Source organism: Ambystoma mexicanum, chromosome 8 (assembly GCF_040938575.1).
Source record: "Ambystoma mexicanum isolate Mex_15411 chromosome 8, UKY_AmexF1_1, whole genome shotgun sequence".
Lineage (NCBI taxonomy): Eukaryota > Metazoa > Chordata > Amphibia > Caudata > Ambystomatidae > Ambystoma > Ambystoma mexicanum.
The window spans coordinates 1,076,119,082-1,076,135,917 of record NC_090929.1 but is presented as its reverse complement, the minus strand read 5'-3'; the positions used below and the strand labels follow the sequence as shown (position 1 = coordinate 1,076,135,917).

Here is a 16,836-nt window from a genome sequence, read left to right as displayed (position 1 = left end):
AACTCCAGCGGAGTTTCAACACACAGTGAACAGTAGGTTGCCATTCACCCCTATCTTACGGCACCCCCTGTGTGTGTGTGTCTCTCTCTCTCGCCCCCATTACAGGACACACATGATGCTGTGCTCATCTTGGAACACGGCCACGAGTCAAATGCCGCTGTGATTTTCAAGATTAAAGGACCTTACGGGATTCCAGGGACGTACCTCCAGCCCTGAGGTATCCCTCTCATAGACTCTCCATTTATTATTTTTTACTGAATGCATACTGGCAATACGTCCAGTTCATCCCTGCTTTTCACCCAAAATGGCCTCCATATCCACCCCATGTAGTCCAATTGCTGCACAAAGCATGAAGCATTGGGGTCTTTTATTTACGCATGCACTCCCATCACAGAGATTTTAAAATGGCTTCAAAACAATACATTCTTTTCTTGCTTTTCCACAGAGACAAACCAATCTGTAATAAAGCAAGAACCACGCACTCCGGCTGGGGAAGCACGTCTATCCCCCGTTACAAACTGGTGAACAGTCCTGACAGTTGCAGAGTCCAAACCGGGAAGTCTACCCACTCAAGAAAGTCTCCACAAGGCTTCTGTGGTGAGACATTTATTCAATACGCCCAACACAGTGTTCCAGAGGTAGTACTACCCTGTGTTTATATTAGCCCCCTCTCTCTTTGAATAATTGTCTATCAATTAACTCTCCTTACGTATAAATAATATAATATTTTCTTTACTAATTAGCCTAGAAGTGTCCAGAAAGGAAACACAATGTCACCAAGAGGACATTAGACTTATTACTTTTTTCTCTTGGATCTTTTACTATAGGGGCCGATCACTTGCCCTGAAGAAGGCGGCTAACATGCATTAACACACATCCCTCTGACGCAGCCGGAAGATGGATGACTACTGCCGCCGAAACGTTATTCTCACGCAAGGGGAACTAATGAACCTACTAGTTGGGGTTCTGTGACTAATATGGTTCATGCGATTTTTACACAATTGGTGGCGTGACCATCACTTTACCCCCTGCGACGTTGGCATCTCATAAAAACGTTTCCACTAAAGATGCATGGTAGACCAGTTTATGCACCAGATACCTTGAATCTGGGCACCTTTTAAGAACACCAGTTGTTGACAGATGCACAATATGGGTTCATTCGTTTGCACATTTGGAACACCTATGTGCTCCGTTTATGTTTTATGTTGTGCTCTTTGATTTTCATTGAAAACATTTATGTTCAAACTTTATGCTGCGTTTCTTGACTTTTTTCAAATCACACTAATCCAAGGATCATTATATGTTCAATATTGTTTTGTTTAATGACACTATTATATGTTTTGGCTTGAAACTTTGAAATTCTGTTTTTGTTTACAAGAATACTTAACTTTTTGTTTCAGTACAATTAATTTATATTCATAGCCCCTTACGTGTACGTGGGTTTTCTTCCAGGACAACTTTACGGGCTACGAACTTTGGGATACATTCCATTAGTAAAATTAGTAAAGGTTCCCCGACCCAATGAATACGTTTTCTCCCATTCAATGACAAAATCGGGTTGAGCCTTTTTCCGTAGCAGTACTACCCCTTCTGTATTACTTAATTCTTTGCCCGAGTCTGCTACTTCTCACCAAGGGCATACCGAATATTCAGGTGCGGAAGCAATTCTAGAGGCTTTGAATAAGAACAATCCAAGAAGCTTCTGGTCGCTAGTGAATGAGCTGGAGAATCCGCAAAAAGCCACGTAAACAAACATGGTGAATGAAGATCAATGGACAAGCCACTACAGACTCCTATTTGAAAAAAGGAAAGAAACTTCTTGCCCAAGTCTGGATGTAAGTCAGCCATGGGATCTAGTCTTTGAACGAGATGAGATCCTGAATTGCATACAAAAGATCAACTCCTCGAGGGCAGCTGGCCCAGACGGGCTTTCAAATGCAATCCTCAAAAACAACATTGAAGAATGGACAGAATTTTGCACTATACTTTTCCAAAATATAACAAAAGAAGGCCGCATCCCAACAACATGGAAATTGGGCATTATTTTTCCAATCTTCAAAAATGGCAGCCGTACAAATCCAGCCAACTATCTGCCTATAGCCCTTTTGGATGTGGTAGGGAAAGTTTTTGCAAGTCTACTCCTAAATCAACTATCGAGATGGATAAAGTTAAATAAGATCTTTGATATACGACAGACAGGCTTTGTAAAAGGTGTAGGATGTAGTCTAAATCTTATTTTAAATTTGCTTAAAATAGACGCCTTTAAAACTAAAATCGAGAGGCTGTGCCATAGCCTCATCCAGGCCATAAAAGAACTGTACTCGGAGACACAAATACAGATTCGCTTAGACAGCGACGGTCATCTAACCAAACCCATCAAAGCAGAACGAGGGGTGATGCAAGGGTGCCCCTTAGGAGCGACACTCTTCAATTTCTACATCTCAGAGGTCGATCCGCATTTGATGGTGTAGTGTCATTTCCCCCAAAGCTGAATTGGAAACGCATCAGCTGGATCCTTTATGCTGATGACATGGTCCTTCTAGACCTCACACCCATTGGACTCCAAAGAAAGCTTAATGCTTTAAAGATCTTCATCGAGGATTTAGGGCTCGAAATCAACGTAGCCAAATCAGAACTACTTGTCCTCGAGAATAAGACAGGTGGTCAAACAAAGACAAATAAGGTGAGTTGGACATTGGGAGCCGAAGCCTTGAGCAAAGTAACATACACATGGTATTTGGGGACGTTAATAAATTCAAGCATAAATGAAGACCCAATGATGAAAAAGATTGCAAGTAATTGCAAGCAGTTAACAACACAAGGCATGATCCTTCAAAAAAAAATATGGGAAATTCTCCTACATCCCTATAATAAAGTTTTATAAAAGCAAGGTGACCCCCATCCTGATCTTTGGAGCAGAAACTATGTTCGGGTGTTCGTCTGAGATTTTGGCCAGGTGCGAAAGCAAGTTCTGGAAACAAATGTTGCAGCTACCGCAAGGTTTTCCTACCGCGTGCGTCCTGTATGAGATGGGTTTATCCACATTAAACGCTAGAATAAACTAACCTTATATAGGAAGACCTTGGTGGAACTGGAACTAGCACCTTTTGAAGTTCTAATTGATCCAAAAAGAAACCAAGAGAGCAAGACTGCTTTAAACATGTGGAGACATCATTGCAAAGACATCTTGAAGCAATTGGCAACGGATGAAAAAACATTACGGGCCAACCCAAATGCAGTAAAGAAAAAGCTGCTGCAACTGGACTGCATCGAAACTGTGGAAAAAAGATCAAACCATAAATGTATGGTCAATTCGCCTGCTGAAGCCAAAAGTTTCAACACAATTCCCAAATACATGGTCATTTGGCCATGTAAACACTTGAGAAAGATGTACTTGAGATTCAGATAGAATCTATATGAAACCAAGGAAATCTTAAAGAATGATCCAATCTGAAAATACGAACCGCAGATTTTGTAATCACAGAGGAAAACTTAAAACATCTGATCCTCTTCTGTCTGTCTTTAAGAAATCTGAGAACATTCTACCTAGGGAAAGAGAAGGAAAAATGCTTGACTTGTAGCAGTGAGGACTGGTGGCGTCAAATGCATAATAGCGAATGTAAAACTTTAACAATAGCACTTTTGAGGTATCTAGAAAAGTTACAAAATAAGCTGGAACTAGGGAAATCTACAAGCAATAATGAGTAAAGACTCGCTTAGCCTGGCTGAGCCTTGGACTTTTATAAGCCATCTGCTTGTCTACATGTCACAATCTTTCTCTTTCCTTTTCTTATTCTTTTAATTTCACTTTACAGAGTTTAGGTCGTTTTTATTTGATGTAAATATTTCAAGTTTATGTAAACTGTATGAAATAAATGTTTAAAAAATATTAAACTGATATAAAAAAAGAATCCTTATTAACTTTCTTTTCCTAATGCCACTTACACACTTCTGAGCATAAAAATGTACTTTATTGTGTAAACCAATTAATTTGTGAAACACAATTGTCTGTCATTAATTCGATAAAACCATAGTCTACACAGGTGTGGGCCAACATGTGACTACTCTTGTTGGCCTCTAGACAGAAAAAATGCAATACAAATGTGAAATGGACATCAATTGAAGCATGTTACACAGTTCACAACAATAAACATATACACAAAAGGAAGACCTCTCATATGATGCTCCTCATAAAAACAAAAGTACATCTCTAATCACATTGTACATGTTAAAAATACATTGGTCTACCTAATACATAAAATTAACATTAAAATGACTTGTGCGAGAACTACTACCCATCCATCAAAATGCTGAGTGCATAAATGCCAAACCTATTCATAAGTGCAAAGATTATAGCAAACACCAAACAAACGCCATACTTCTGTAAAGGTGTATAATGCTAAAGTGCAAAGTGCACTGCATGCTAATGTAAGGTGCCAAGTGATTTAAGCACAGCCCCTGACCATGGCAGCTGTCAGGATGTTCGCAATGACCACGTATACCCACATCAACTAAAAATAAAGTGGTTTTCAGGGAACATTAACAACGTGTTGGGGAAAATAATAAAGACGAGTCAAATAAGTAGTATATTCTTAAGAGTTTCAGTATCAAAACAGCCCCTGTGAGATCGCTCGTGTGAAGTCTGCACCCCCATTCTCGCCAGAACCTTTCTAGCACAACAAAGGTCCCCAGGATTCAGGGACCTGCACCCTGATTCAGCTCCTCCAGCGGTCTGTTTGGCTGGTTTGGTGGGTCAAAGTCTGGCCAGTTGGCAGGCCGGGTAGAGAAGGGAGGAGAGATCTAACCGACCTATTCTATTCTGCCTCCCAGCCACTCTTCACCCCGTCGGCCCCTGTGTCATCCCTCTGGTCCCTTCCGCCTTCTTCCCACTTTCTCTGTGGGACTCTTGTCTCTCCCTACCTCCTTTGTCCCTTTTGGCCTTAGCTCATGGGTCAGAAGGACACAGACTCTGCTTTGCCATCTCACTGTTTGCATCAATTAATTTAAAGATGAAAAACTCCTATCCCTACACTAAAGGGTTTCGCTACCTGACCAAACTAAATAAGGTACTTGTCAGTGAGTGTCCAAAGCCATTTTTAGTACACCATCCAAACTAACCTCTTCCCTATCACTATTCAAACAACACAAACACAGAGAATGATTCAGTTTTCTCCCTTCTGGAGAATAATTTACTCTTTTCTCTTTATTAACAATTAAACTTTCATCTTTCTTTAATGCCCAATTCCTTTTCTTGACTGAAGGAAGTATAAGTATTCCAACATTGATTTTCTTGTTCTTTATTCTCTTTTCACACTTTGTCCTGATTGGGACGAACCTGAACATTCCTGAAGTGATCTTTACTCTCTTCAAATATTCTTACCACCTTCATTCCACTGGGATGAGTGTGATTGTACCAGTAAGGATTATCACTCTCTTCATATATTCTTGACTAGCTCTACTGGGACGAGCATGCCAGTAATGATTATTACTCTCTTTGTATAGTCTTGACTCTTTGGGCCTCATTCGGACCTTGGCGGTATGCCGGCAGTAATTGCACCGGGATACCGCCATCACAAACAGCGTTACCGCTACTTGGTCCGGCGCAAATTGCACCGGATCCGAGTAGTGGCAAGACGGTAAATCCCCATTTTCTTTATTATTTTTTTTAAAGAGTCCATAGAACTATGGGGATTTTCGGCGCTACTACCGCCGGCCGTAATAGTGCTGGCCGTAATAGCACCAAAAAAAACAGGCAGAAAGTGGAGAAATTTACCTCCAGCAAACTTGGGTCCTTCCTTTCCGCTATCTCACTCTTTACCAGTGGTTTTCCCCAGGGGTCTAACCGCTCTCCCTGGCTGGTCAACCAATACCTGGCACCTCTCGCCAACCGCATTGCTGATCTCTGCTCCAACTTTCAGTGTTATGCGGATGAAACTCAGCTAATTTTCAGGCTCCCCTCTGCCACCTCTTCTCCTTCTCTCATCTCTGACTGTATGTTCTCTATCCAGGAGTGGTGTGCCGCCAACAATCTCTGCCTTAATGCCAGTAAGATAGAGATTCTCATTGGCACACCTGCACCCTCCTTTGCTGTCACTCTCTGGCCGGCCTCCCTTGGCCCTCTTCCTGCTCCCACCTGTGAGGCCAAGAACCTCAGGGTCATCTTCGACTCCACACTCTCCTTTTCGCCTCACATCTTTGACGTCTCTAAGAAGTCAAACTACCAACTGCACCTCCTCAGAGGTATTCTTCCTTTCCTCTCCTTCCTCCAGAAGAACAAGTTACTTCTTACCTTGTAACGTTCTTTTCGATGGGATGTTACTCCGACGTATTCCTTATCTTTGATATCTTTGATAATTTGTCTCCAGCTTGCTGGCCTCAGAAATGTTTTCTCTGTAGAGGGCTCCGCGCGTTGACGTCCGCCGAGTCGATGTCCCTCGACAGCCACCATATCGGCGCTGACGTCACCGTGCCCATAAATTGCCACGCGCGGAGTCCGTTGCTCAGTTCCGTGTTGTAGCATAAGATAAGTCATGCCTGTATTGGTTATTGACCTTGAAGGAGCGTAAGCTGCAACCACAAGGGAAGTATTACTGTGGGGATGGATGGGAGGGGCGATAAGGAATACGTCGGAGGAACATCCCATCGAAAGAACGTTACAAGGTAAGAAGTAACTTGTTCTTCGAAGGGATTGTGTCCTCCGACGTATTCCTTATCTTTGATAGACTCCCATAGCAGTGGCATGTAATTGGAGGTGGGAGTAATAATGTCATGTATCCCTTTTAGGAATGAGCCGAATGTAATACGGCTTTGCCAAATCTGGTCTCTTGACTAGTGGAGGAATCCAGGTTGTAACATTTTGTGAATGTATGTGCGGACGACCATGTGGCAGCCGCACATATGTCTTGGACCGGTACCCCTCTTTGGAGGGCCGAAGAGGATGCAATGCCCCTGGTTGAATGAGCCCTAAGATTTTGGGGTGGCTCTTTCCCTGCCAGTTTGTAACATTCCAGAATGGCCAAAATAATCCACCTGGAAATGGTCTGTTTTGTTATGGGTAGTCCCAACTTGTGACCTGAGTATCCTACAAACAGTTGGTCTGCTTGCCTAATCCTAGCCAGTCTGCTGATGTAAAAGCTCAGAGCTCGTCTTGGGTCCAGCCTATGTAGCCTTTCTTCCTCTTTCCCCGGATGGGGAGGAGGGTAGAACGAAGGTAAGGTAATTTTCTGAGTAATATGAAATTCAGAAACCACCTTTGGGTGGAAATTAGGCTTCACCTGTAGGACAACTTTGTCCTTATGGAAAATTGTATGGGGGGGGGTTTACAAGAGAGAGCTTGTAGCTCGCTCACCCTCCTAGCAGATGTTAGTGCTACCAATAGGACAGTTTTAAGTGTGAGAAATCTCAGCGAACAAGAGTGGAGTGGTTCGAATGGAGTACCCATTAGGAAGTTTAAGACTAAATTTAAGTCCCATAAAGGAACTTGGAATGGTCTTGGAGGATAAACATTAGTTAATCCCTTGAGGAATTGAATTACCAGAGGTAGTTTGAAAAACTATGGTTCCTCCGCAGTGTGCTTGAAGATTGAAAACGCTGCGAGATAGCCTTTTACAGTGCCAACTTGAAGGCCTGAGTTTGCCAAATAGAGTAGAAACGATAACACCGTTGGTGTACCACATGAAAAAGGGTCGATATTCCCTTCTCTACACCAGCTGCAAAATGTGTTCCAATGGCAGCGGTATAAAGACTTTGTTGCTGGCCTTCTGGCCGAAAGCAACACCTCCATGACGTCATCAGGGAGGTCCCAATCCTTGTGCCTCACCCTTTCAGAAGCCAAGCGTGAAGGTTGAGGGTTCTGATGTCTGGATGGAGAACCTGACCTCCCTTCTGTGAGAGAAGATTCTCTTTAAGTGGAAGACGGATTGGAGGGCAGATGGACATATCTAGAAGGTCCGGGTACCACGTTCTCGTGGCCCAGTCCGTGGCAATTAGTATCATGGTTTTCTGGAATCTTCGCAACCTCCTGATCATTTGAGGAATAACAGGGACTAGTGGAAACGTGTAAAGGAGTGGGAACTCCCAGTCCACTAAGAACGCGTCCCCTAGAGCTCCTCTCGGGGGAAATTCCCTTGAACAGAACAGATCGCACTTCCTGTTGGTGCTGGTGGCGAGCAGATCCACCTGAGGGGTTCCCCAAAGGGCGAAGATCTCTTGAAGGACTTCCTGAGCTAGCTCCCACTCGTGGGAGACTGTGCTCTGCCTGCTCAGAGCGTCCGCTGTCAAGTTCTTGTCTCCGGCTAGGTGGACTGCCGATAGGGAGATTCCTTCGTGAATTGCCGAAAACCATAGTTGCATTGCCTCTCTGCACAGTGGCAGTGACCCTATGCCTCCTCTTTTGTTGAGGTAGTGCATGGCCACCGTGTTGTCCGTCATTATTCTCCCCTGTACTGATGGCAGGAAAGCTTTCAGCGCTAGTCTGATCGCTCTCAGCTCTAATAGCTTGATGTGTAGTCTGGACTCCGATGGAGACCAACGACCGCTGATGGTCAAGTCGTTGGCATGGGCTCCACACCCCGTGAGTGAGGAGTCTGTGACTACTGTTATCTCCGGCCATGGTTGCCAAAACAGTTCTCCTTTCAAGATGTTCTCTGGATAGGCCCACCATAGCAGGTCGTGTGCTACCTTGTCCGGAATCCGGAGGAGATCTCTCATTCTCCCTGAGAATTGCGACCACTGAGTTCTCAGTGCCCACTGAAGAGATCTCATTCTCAGGCGAGCCTCTGGCACAAGGAAGATGCAGGATGCCATGAGGCCTAGCAACCTCAAAAGGTCGAAGGCTGGGAGACGTTGGGCGTTTTGGAACTTGCAGACCATCTGCAGAGTATCTTGAGCCCTCACCTCTGGTGGCGAGGCTTTTCCCAGGGAAGTGTCCAGGACCGCTCCAATGAACTGGAGTCTCTGTGATGGTATCATCTGTGACTTCTTTAAATTGAGGGAGAAGCCCTGTTTGTGAAGGAAGTGGCATACATAATCTAGCTGGCTCTGAGCTTGTTCCGAAGATAAAGCTCTGATCAACCAATCGTCCAGGTAGGGGTAGACGTGGATCCCTTCCCTCCTTAGACTCGCAGCCACTACCGACATTAGCTTGGTGAAGACCCTCGGGGCAGAACTCGAAATTGATAATGAGAGTCGCCAATTGCGAACCTCAGATATTTCCTGTGTTTGAGATGGATTGGCACATGGAAATAAGCATCCTGAAGGTCCAGAGATACCAGCCAGTCCTGAAGCTGGAGAGAGAGTTACCATCTTGAACTTGTCCTTCCTGAGGAACTTGTTCAATTCTCGTAAGTCCAGGATGGGTCTCAGTCCTCCGTCCTTCTTTGGTATGAGAAAGTAGGGGGGAGTACCAGCCCTTGTTCCTGTCCGCTACAGGTACCGGTTCTATGGCACCTTTCTCTAGCAGGTCTATCATTTCCTGCAAGAGGAGCGGATCTGGAACCTTTAGAGAGCTGTGCCCCGGTGGATGACTCTGAGGGATGTGTAGAAAGGGTAGGCAGTAACCCTGGGCAACTGTCTCCAATGCCCAAGCATCTGACGTTATAGCCTGCCATTCCGTCAGATGGTGAGTTAACCTGCCCCCTACAGGTGTTTTGTGTGGAAAGACCTCAGAGTGGTTTGGGGGCGGCTGATGCAGATGGCGAGGGTAAAGAGGCACCTGCTGCTGCTGAGGCTCTAGTACTTTTGACCCGTCCACTTCGGGTGGATCTCCTTTGGCCTCTTTGAGCCGGCTGTCCTCTGCCTTTCCCGAATGCGGAATAATAGCGAAAGGACTTTCCTCTCCCAGAGGTTCCTGAGGGGCGAAAAGGAGTTTGGCGGATTTCAGCTCCTAAAGATTTTGCCGCTGCTTTAGATGTCTGCAACTTTTCCAGACTGTCATCAGCCTTTTTACTGAATAAAGAAGAGCCGTCAAAGGGCATATTCAAAAGTATGGCCTGTACATATGGAGCAAAGCCAGACCTTCGCATCCACGCATGCCTGCGGATTGTCGTACTTGCCGCCATGGCCCTGCTGATACTGTCAGCGGAATCAGTGACTCGCAAATGGCATCTTTGCCATCTTTAATAATGTTAAGGAAGGCTTCCCTTTCCTCTCCTTCGGGTATGCAGTCAGCTGCTGATGAAGCACACTCCCACAGTGTGTGACTGAACCTGGCGAGCATACAGGTGGCGTTGATGGGCTTCAACGCCATACTACAAGCAGAAAATACTTTTTTTGCCATAGAATCGTACCTTTTGTCATCTCTATCCTGTGGGACAGTAGGGTAAGCGGGTCTGCTGCTTGATGAAGTTGCCGCTTGAGCCACCAGGCTCTCTGGAGTCGGATGTTTTGATAAGTATTCAGGGTCAGCCGCAGCTACCCTATACTTGGCTGACAATCTTTTATTGACTGCAGGGATAACCTCAGGAGTTTCCCAATTAGATGAAATCTTCCTTTGCAAGGCTGCATGGAAGGGGACCACAGGATCCTCCTGTGGACCTTTGTCTAATATGTCTGTCAGGTCATCCTGTTGAAAAACAGGTGAAGGCGCAGACCAACCCATAAATTCAGCATTGCCATCAGGGTTCTATAGGGTGTTTCGGCATGTTCCCCTGGGTCTGGTTTAACAAATTCCACTTCTGGGGAAGTGTCCAGCTCACTTGCCTCATGTAATGATTCCTGTAGGTCTTTCAACCTTCTTTCCTCAGAGGTAAAATCCTCTGAAACAGGTAGTGTGGTCCTCTGCAACCCGAAGGTTTCCTGGTCAGAATCCTCCCCTTCTTCAAAGATTGAAGATAATCTGGGGTACTCTGACCTCGAAAATGGTGTAAAACCCATTTCTAAGGCAGAAGGAGCCAAACTCGTCATTATTGGGCGAGAAAATGTCAATGTCATCAACGTCGATGTGACAGGCTTTGAAGGCGCAGAGAAAGGCGTCGAGAAAACTGGAAGAGGCCTCGAAGAACTCGAGAGGATCGGGATCCTACTCGAGGATGTCGACGACGGTCTCAGCGTCATGCCGGAGGCTCTTGGTATTACCATTGGCTGTGAAGTAACCGTGGTTTTCTCTTTCATCGGCATCGGCGATGGTGTCGAGTCGATTGACGCGTCAAAGAACCCTTCAACAACGGCATCGATAGCGCCAATCCATGCGTCGAAGGGATCTTCGAAGACGGTGCCTTCTTACCCGATGGCCCGTGGCGCTCTCACGTGGACTCTTTCGCCGGGTGCAGCGACTCGCTGCGTTTCGATTTTTTGGGTTTTTTACCCGCGGTATCACCCTCAGCTGTCTTCGAGGGGGTCGAGGCCGCTTTCTCGAAGACGCTTTGCATTTTCTTCGTGAATTCCTCCCACTCAGCCTGAGAGCTGTGTTTTGTGGGGCAGGAGACCCTTTCTGGGGAAACAGAAGATGACGAGGAAGGGGATCTTCGACGTATCTTCTTTGAGTGTCTCGATCTCGATGAATGGTGGGAGCTACTTCGAGATCTAGAATGGGAATGCTTTCGACGGCGAGGAGACGAATGCCTCGACTCAGCCGAAGAAACTTTCGAGGAGGTTTTGACTGACTTACCTCTCTCGAGCTGTCATGATGCCCGCTCCCGGGGAGCCAGTTCAAGCCCTGCGTCCCCGAAAGCGGACATCCAGTCCCCAAGGAAGGACCCAGCAACCCCATATAGGGGCCCTTTGGACAGTGTCCTGGCACCTATGGCGCCAGGCTCATAAAAGACATCAGTCCTGGCGCCATAGGCGCCAGGCTCATTATGGGAGTGCTTGGGTGCACTTACCTGATGCAGACCATGCTGCAGGATACCGGCCTCCTTGAGGCCTGAAAGGAACTACTTTACTTGTGGGACTAATTTACCATCTGGGCGTGGTCGAGGAAGGATACATACCTGATTGGAGGAAGGATACATACCTGGAACTTCTTCCAAGGCTATTTAAACCCCACCCGAACAGCCACACGTGCTTCGCGTTGTTCTGCATCTAGCAGCTGGACGCTCACTGTGTCTGCTCCTGCATCCTGACTTCTGCCACGCCTGCCATCATCCTGGATCACCTGCAAAGGAAGAGAAGAAGAGAACAGAAGAAGGAAAAGTCCTTACCTGCTAAATCCGCATCCCGGAGACATCTCGCCGACAATCCTGAAAAGGAAGACTTTAATTTAAAAGCTCATCGCGTCGATCGCTGCAGCGCCGCATTCCACTCACCTTTACAGGGCGCCTCCATGTTCAGCAGCGATCATCCGGATTCGCAGTCACGCCCCAGCGCCTAGGGAGAAAAAGATCAGAACAAAAGGTGAGAGAGAGAAGGGAATAAGGAAAGCTAAATCTCCATGTTAAGACTTACCTGTTGATTCATTCCCTCTTCATTTCGGGTCCGCGCCACATCCTGGCATTCCCGGACCCCGGACCCTCAGGGGAAAAAGAGACATCAGCGTTAATGAGCGAATGAAAAGACATTTCCCAAAAAACGCTCAGATTTCTACAAGGATTTCACCTCACATCTCAGGTCGGTGCCGGTTCCCCGGCATTCCGTACCCCGGCCCCTATGGGGAAAAAGACACTAGCATTAGTACATTAATGCATGGACACAAGGGGAACCTCTTATCAAAAAACTTACCTGGAAGCCAAGCAAGTTTGGTTCTCACCAATCCGAAAATCCAATGAAGTAACTGGATACCAACGCGCCCCTGCATCAGAAGCAGGATGGAGAGCTCGTCCTTCCAGACCCTAAGGTGAGATGCTACGAGAAATCACTGAAGGGTTTCGAGGAGGGTGAGAGGGGAAAGTGGGAGGCCGATTGCATTACCCCGCAGACAGTTAATCCCCTATTTACGCCTACAGAAGGATACTTCTGCGAGCCAGGCAAGCCAGATTTGGGGGCCCGGTCCAGTCCATCTTCCGAACCCTGCGCATCACCTTAGAAGAGGTCACAGCAGCGCGAACCAGGCCAGCGCCTCCGTGGGAGTCAGGTGAGCGTAACACAAGCTTCCCCTTGCACTCCTTCAAGGCTTTCGCCGTCATGGACATGCAGTCCTCACGCTCCGAACAATGGTGCTCGACTCCCAAGCACCGCAAGCAGATCCTGTGTGAATCTGTTATCGACATTTTCTTACCGCAGTCTCGACATTTTTTGAAGCCGGACTGTGGCATTGTTGGTTCCGATGAAGAAGCCATCGAGAACGAGTTGGTATTTTCGAGTAAATGTAAGAGGTTTATCTGACTGAACTGAGCAACGCTATTCCGAGGCCCCACGAAGCGTGGAAAAACGGAACTGAGCAACGGACGCCGCGCGTGGCTATTTATGGGCATGGTGACGTCAGTGCCGATACGGTGGCTGTCGAGGGACATCGACTCAGCGGACGTCGATGCGCAGCGCCCTCTACAGAGAAAAAATTTCCAAGGCCAGCAAGCTGGAGACGAATTATCAAAGATATCAAAGATAAGGAATACGTCAGAGGACACAAACCCTTTGAAGCTCACCGTCTGTAGAGCTCTGGTTCTCTCTAGGCTGGACTACTGCAACAGCCTCTTTCTAAATCTGCCTGCTTCTACTCCCCGCCTTCTGCAACTCATCCAGAACAGGACTGCAAAACGTGTCCTTGGCCTCCAGCACAGGGATCGGAACTCTGCAGCACTAAAATCTCTGCATTGACTCCCACTGGCTGCAAGGATTAAGTTCAAGACCCTCTGTATTGTCCACAAAACCTTCTGGGGCCTGGGTCCTCAATACCTCCAACTCTCTCTTCGCAAATACCTTCCTACTCAAGCTCTTCACTCCTCCACCTCCAACTCCCTCAGGGTCAGTCGCTTCTCCAAGCAACGAGTTGGTGGTAGATCTCTTTCTTCAGCTAGGGCCTCCATCTGGAACAGCCTCCCTGCCTCTCTGAAACTTGAGAAGAACCATCTCTATTTCCGGAAGCACCTCAAGACCTTCCTCTTTGCTTCTGCCTTCTCTCCTCCTCTCCCCTGCTGATTTTGTGTCTGATACTGCACCGGTCACCTGGCTACCCTCTGATTCGGGCCCGGGTCCTGCCCGCCTATTTGCACACCCACACTGCAACCCTTGGACTTGGGTCTGTATCTGCAACCCTACAGTCTCCCTACTTGCACTTTTGGACACCTGTCTGCACTTACCATTTCACCTGCCAGCCGCACTTCTTGTTATTGTTTTGATCCCATGCACAGCACTGCCCCTTTCCCCTGGCACTTTTCCCCTCCCGCCTCCCCTGCACTTGCACGATCCCAATGTAACTTGACCTAGTAAGATCATTGTCTCTGCCCTCGCTCTGTTCCCCCTTCCTTGCCTCGTCACGCCTTGAAACACTTGTGTATAGGTGCGTTACAAATGCCATATCATATCATGATACCAGCATTCTTCATAGACTTTTGGGTCCACCACGTCAGACTGGCGGTGATGCCACTTCTTCTCTCTTGTACAGGTTCAGGGTGTCCTGCGTCACCCTCAGCGTCTGGTCTTTTTGCTCCTTCCCAACACGATACATCGGAAGCAATTCTGGGGCATCCTCTCTAGGTTTTCCTTCACAGACATAGTTGGTTGACAATAAATCCTTGCCGATTATTGACATTCTTCCTCCTTAGATGGTCTTAAATGTGTATTCGTAATAACCTACTTAAGGAGTTCCTAATTAAAACAGGAGTCCCTGTCCCCAGAGGGGAAGTCTCTCCCAGTGAGGTACTGCTCGCCTCTAGCCCTAGGGAGGGTATTGCGTAGCAGGCTCACCTCCCTAGCCTCACAGGCAAAGGCTCCCCTGTGCCTGCAATTTGTCACACTATTACTCTGGTCACTTTTCCTTCCAACATTCTCCTGCTGATCAAACGCTATTTCCTCCTCAACTACCACTTTCCACCACTAAACTTCAATCTCACCCAGGGATATTGGGCCTGCTCAAACCCAAGGGATATGGTACTCTGCACACCTTGGATGTGCTGCCCTGCTCTTTCCCAAGGCATGTGGTGCCCTGCTCACCTCCAAGTGATATGTACTCTGCTCGCCCAGGTCTCATTTCTGTTTATCAAATCCTGTGGTCCCAACGCCACATCTCTCAGGTAAAATTCTCCTTGTGGCTTACTTTATCACCTTTCCCAACACCAAACAATCCAAACCTTCCTCCCACTCCCGATAATCAAACTCCTCCTCCCCAGCTGTTTCACATCCATCCGTCTCCTCTGATGTCACTACTTATTCCTCAGTTTCTCTAATCACCTCAGTTATTAAGTCGTGAACTTCCTCGCACCAACCTCCTCCAAAAAAATGATCTTCCACAATTTTACCTCCACCAACCCTATCTAAACTTACTACCATCTACTTTGTCTTTCACCCCACCCAGTCTTACCTCTTCTCCACTCTGCTTCTCCAATGCCTCTGCTCCGCTCTACTCTGCAATCACCTCCTTGCTCTTGCTCCAAACCTCTTCCTCCTGCTACGAAAACTCTGCACCATGTCAAGTGACCTCTACTCGTATGAAATGTGCCTTTCCTTTGACAGAAAATTGGGAGAATCTCCAACAGCCACTCCAAACCGGAGTGGTGTGGCTTTTTAAATCGTCTTAACACCTTCCCCTGGGCAGGATTTCCAAATAATAGGTTGCTGTGGACGTTGCAGGGGAGGGCCAAATTGTGATTGGTCTAAAAAAACTTGCTTCATGAGGCTGGTTCCTGATGAAGAGGCTAAAAGAAGTTGGGTAGCCATTGTGGATCTCAGTGTGCCTGGTCTCTTTATATCTGCCCGTCGCTCTCACTCGCTGTATTTTGCTGGAAGATTATCACCCTTTGAAGTGTTTTCTATACTCATGTTTTTAACAGACCAGTCATATTATTGAGGTGGGAGAGTGTAAGGGTTCGACCACTCAAGAGTGCGTTCTGACAACTTAAGCACAATGTAACGGCAGGCTGCACAGCCAATTACACAGGGCGCGCCCATAATAGGCCCCAAAAAAGTAAGAGAGGTGAAAGATTGGTACAGGCGAATTGTGCTCTACCTGAATAATGGTTAATTGTCAAGGTATATTTTTGAATGTGAAAATGACTGAATAAAGTATTTAACAAATCTTCATCTGGTAATGGTTTATTTTCATTGTCAGCGGACACGTGTTTCGACCTAAATCGTCCTGGAGGCTGATACAGTAACCATAACAACATGGCCAGGTATTGCCAAATGTACAAAACATGTGTTGCTAATGTTATAACATTAATAAAATACACAATTAACAGTAGCAAAAAGTAAAGCAAAAGGCTACATACCCAATGTCATGTCCCATTCGGAAGGGTATGCATAAACGAAAAAGTTCAGACAAGAACAGTAAATCATAGTTGTTCCAATATATCACACACATATATGTATCATGGCCAATGAAGCAGTTCCCTCTGTTGATTGGGGTAGGATATAAGTCACTTGTGAATCATGTATGGCCCACAGTGCAAAGACAGTATATTGTTCATTGGGATGTTATCATGTATAGTCATATGGATAACCTGTTGACTTTAGTGATAAAAGACTCCTTAATTATGCCTCCTGGCTGCTGACCATGTTGTGACCTGTAGCCCAAAATGTGCACTACATGAATTCATAAGCCAAACTGGCCCTTTAACTGGATTGTTAATTCTGTCTATCCTGGACACATAAAGAAGTAGACATATGTATATGTAATTGTCTCATAATTGAATGTCCATATAGGGTTGATATAACCTGTTTTTTTTTCAACAAAATATTTTTATTAGGAGTTTTCATGAAGGTATACAACAAGTATATCATAACAAGTAAACAGGTTATTACCATGGT

General features: G+C 46.2%; 1 long non-coding RNA gene across 1 annotated transcript in view; it reads right to left on the bottom strand.

Annotated features, from left to right (window-relative positions):
• The window catches only part of LOC138472745 (uncharacterized), a 410,520-nt gene that overhangs the window by 151,462 nt on the left and 242,222 nt on the right, over positions 1 to 16,836 (bottom strand). The window contains exon 4 of the long non-coding RNA XR_011268671.1: positions 3,465 to 3,546. This is a non-coding gene — a long non-coding RNA (uncharacterized lncRNA). The remainder of the gene's footprint in view (positions 1 to 3,464; positions 3,547 to 16,836) is intronic.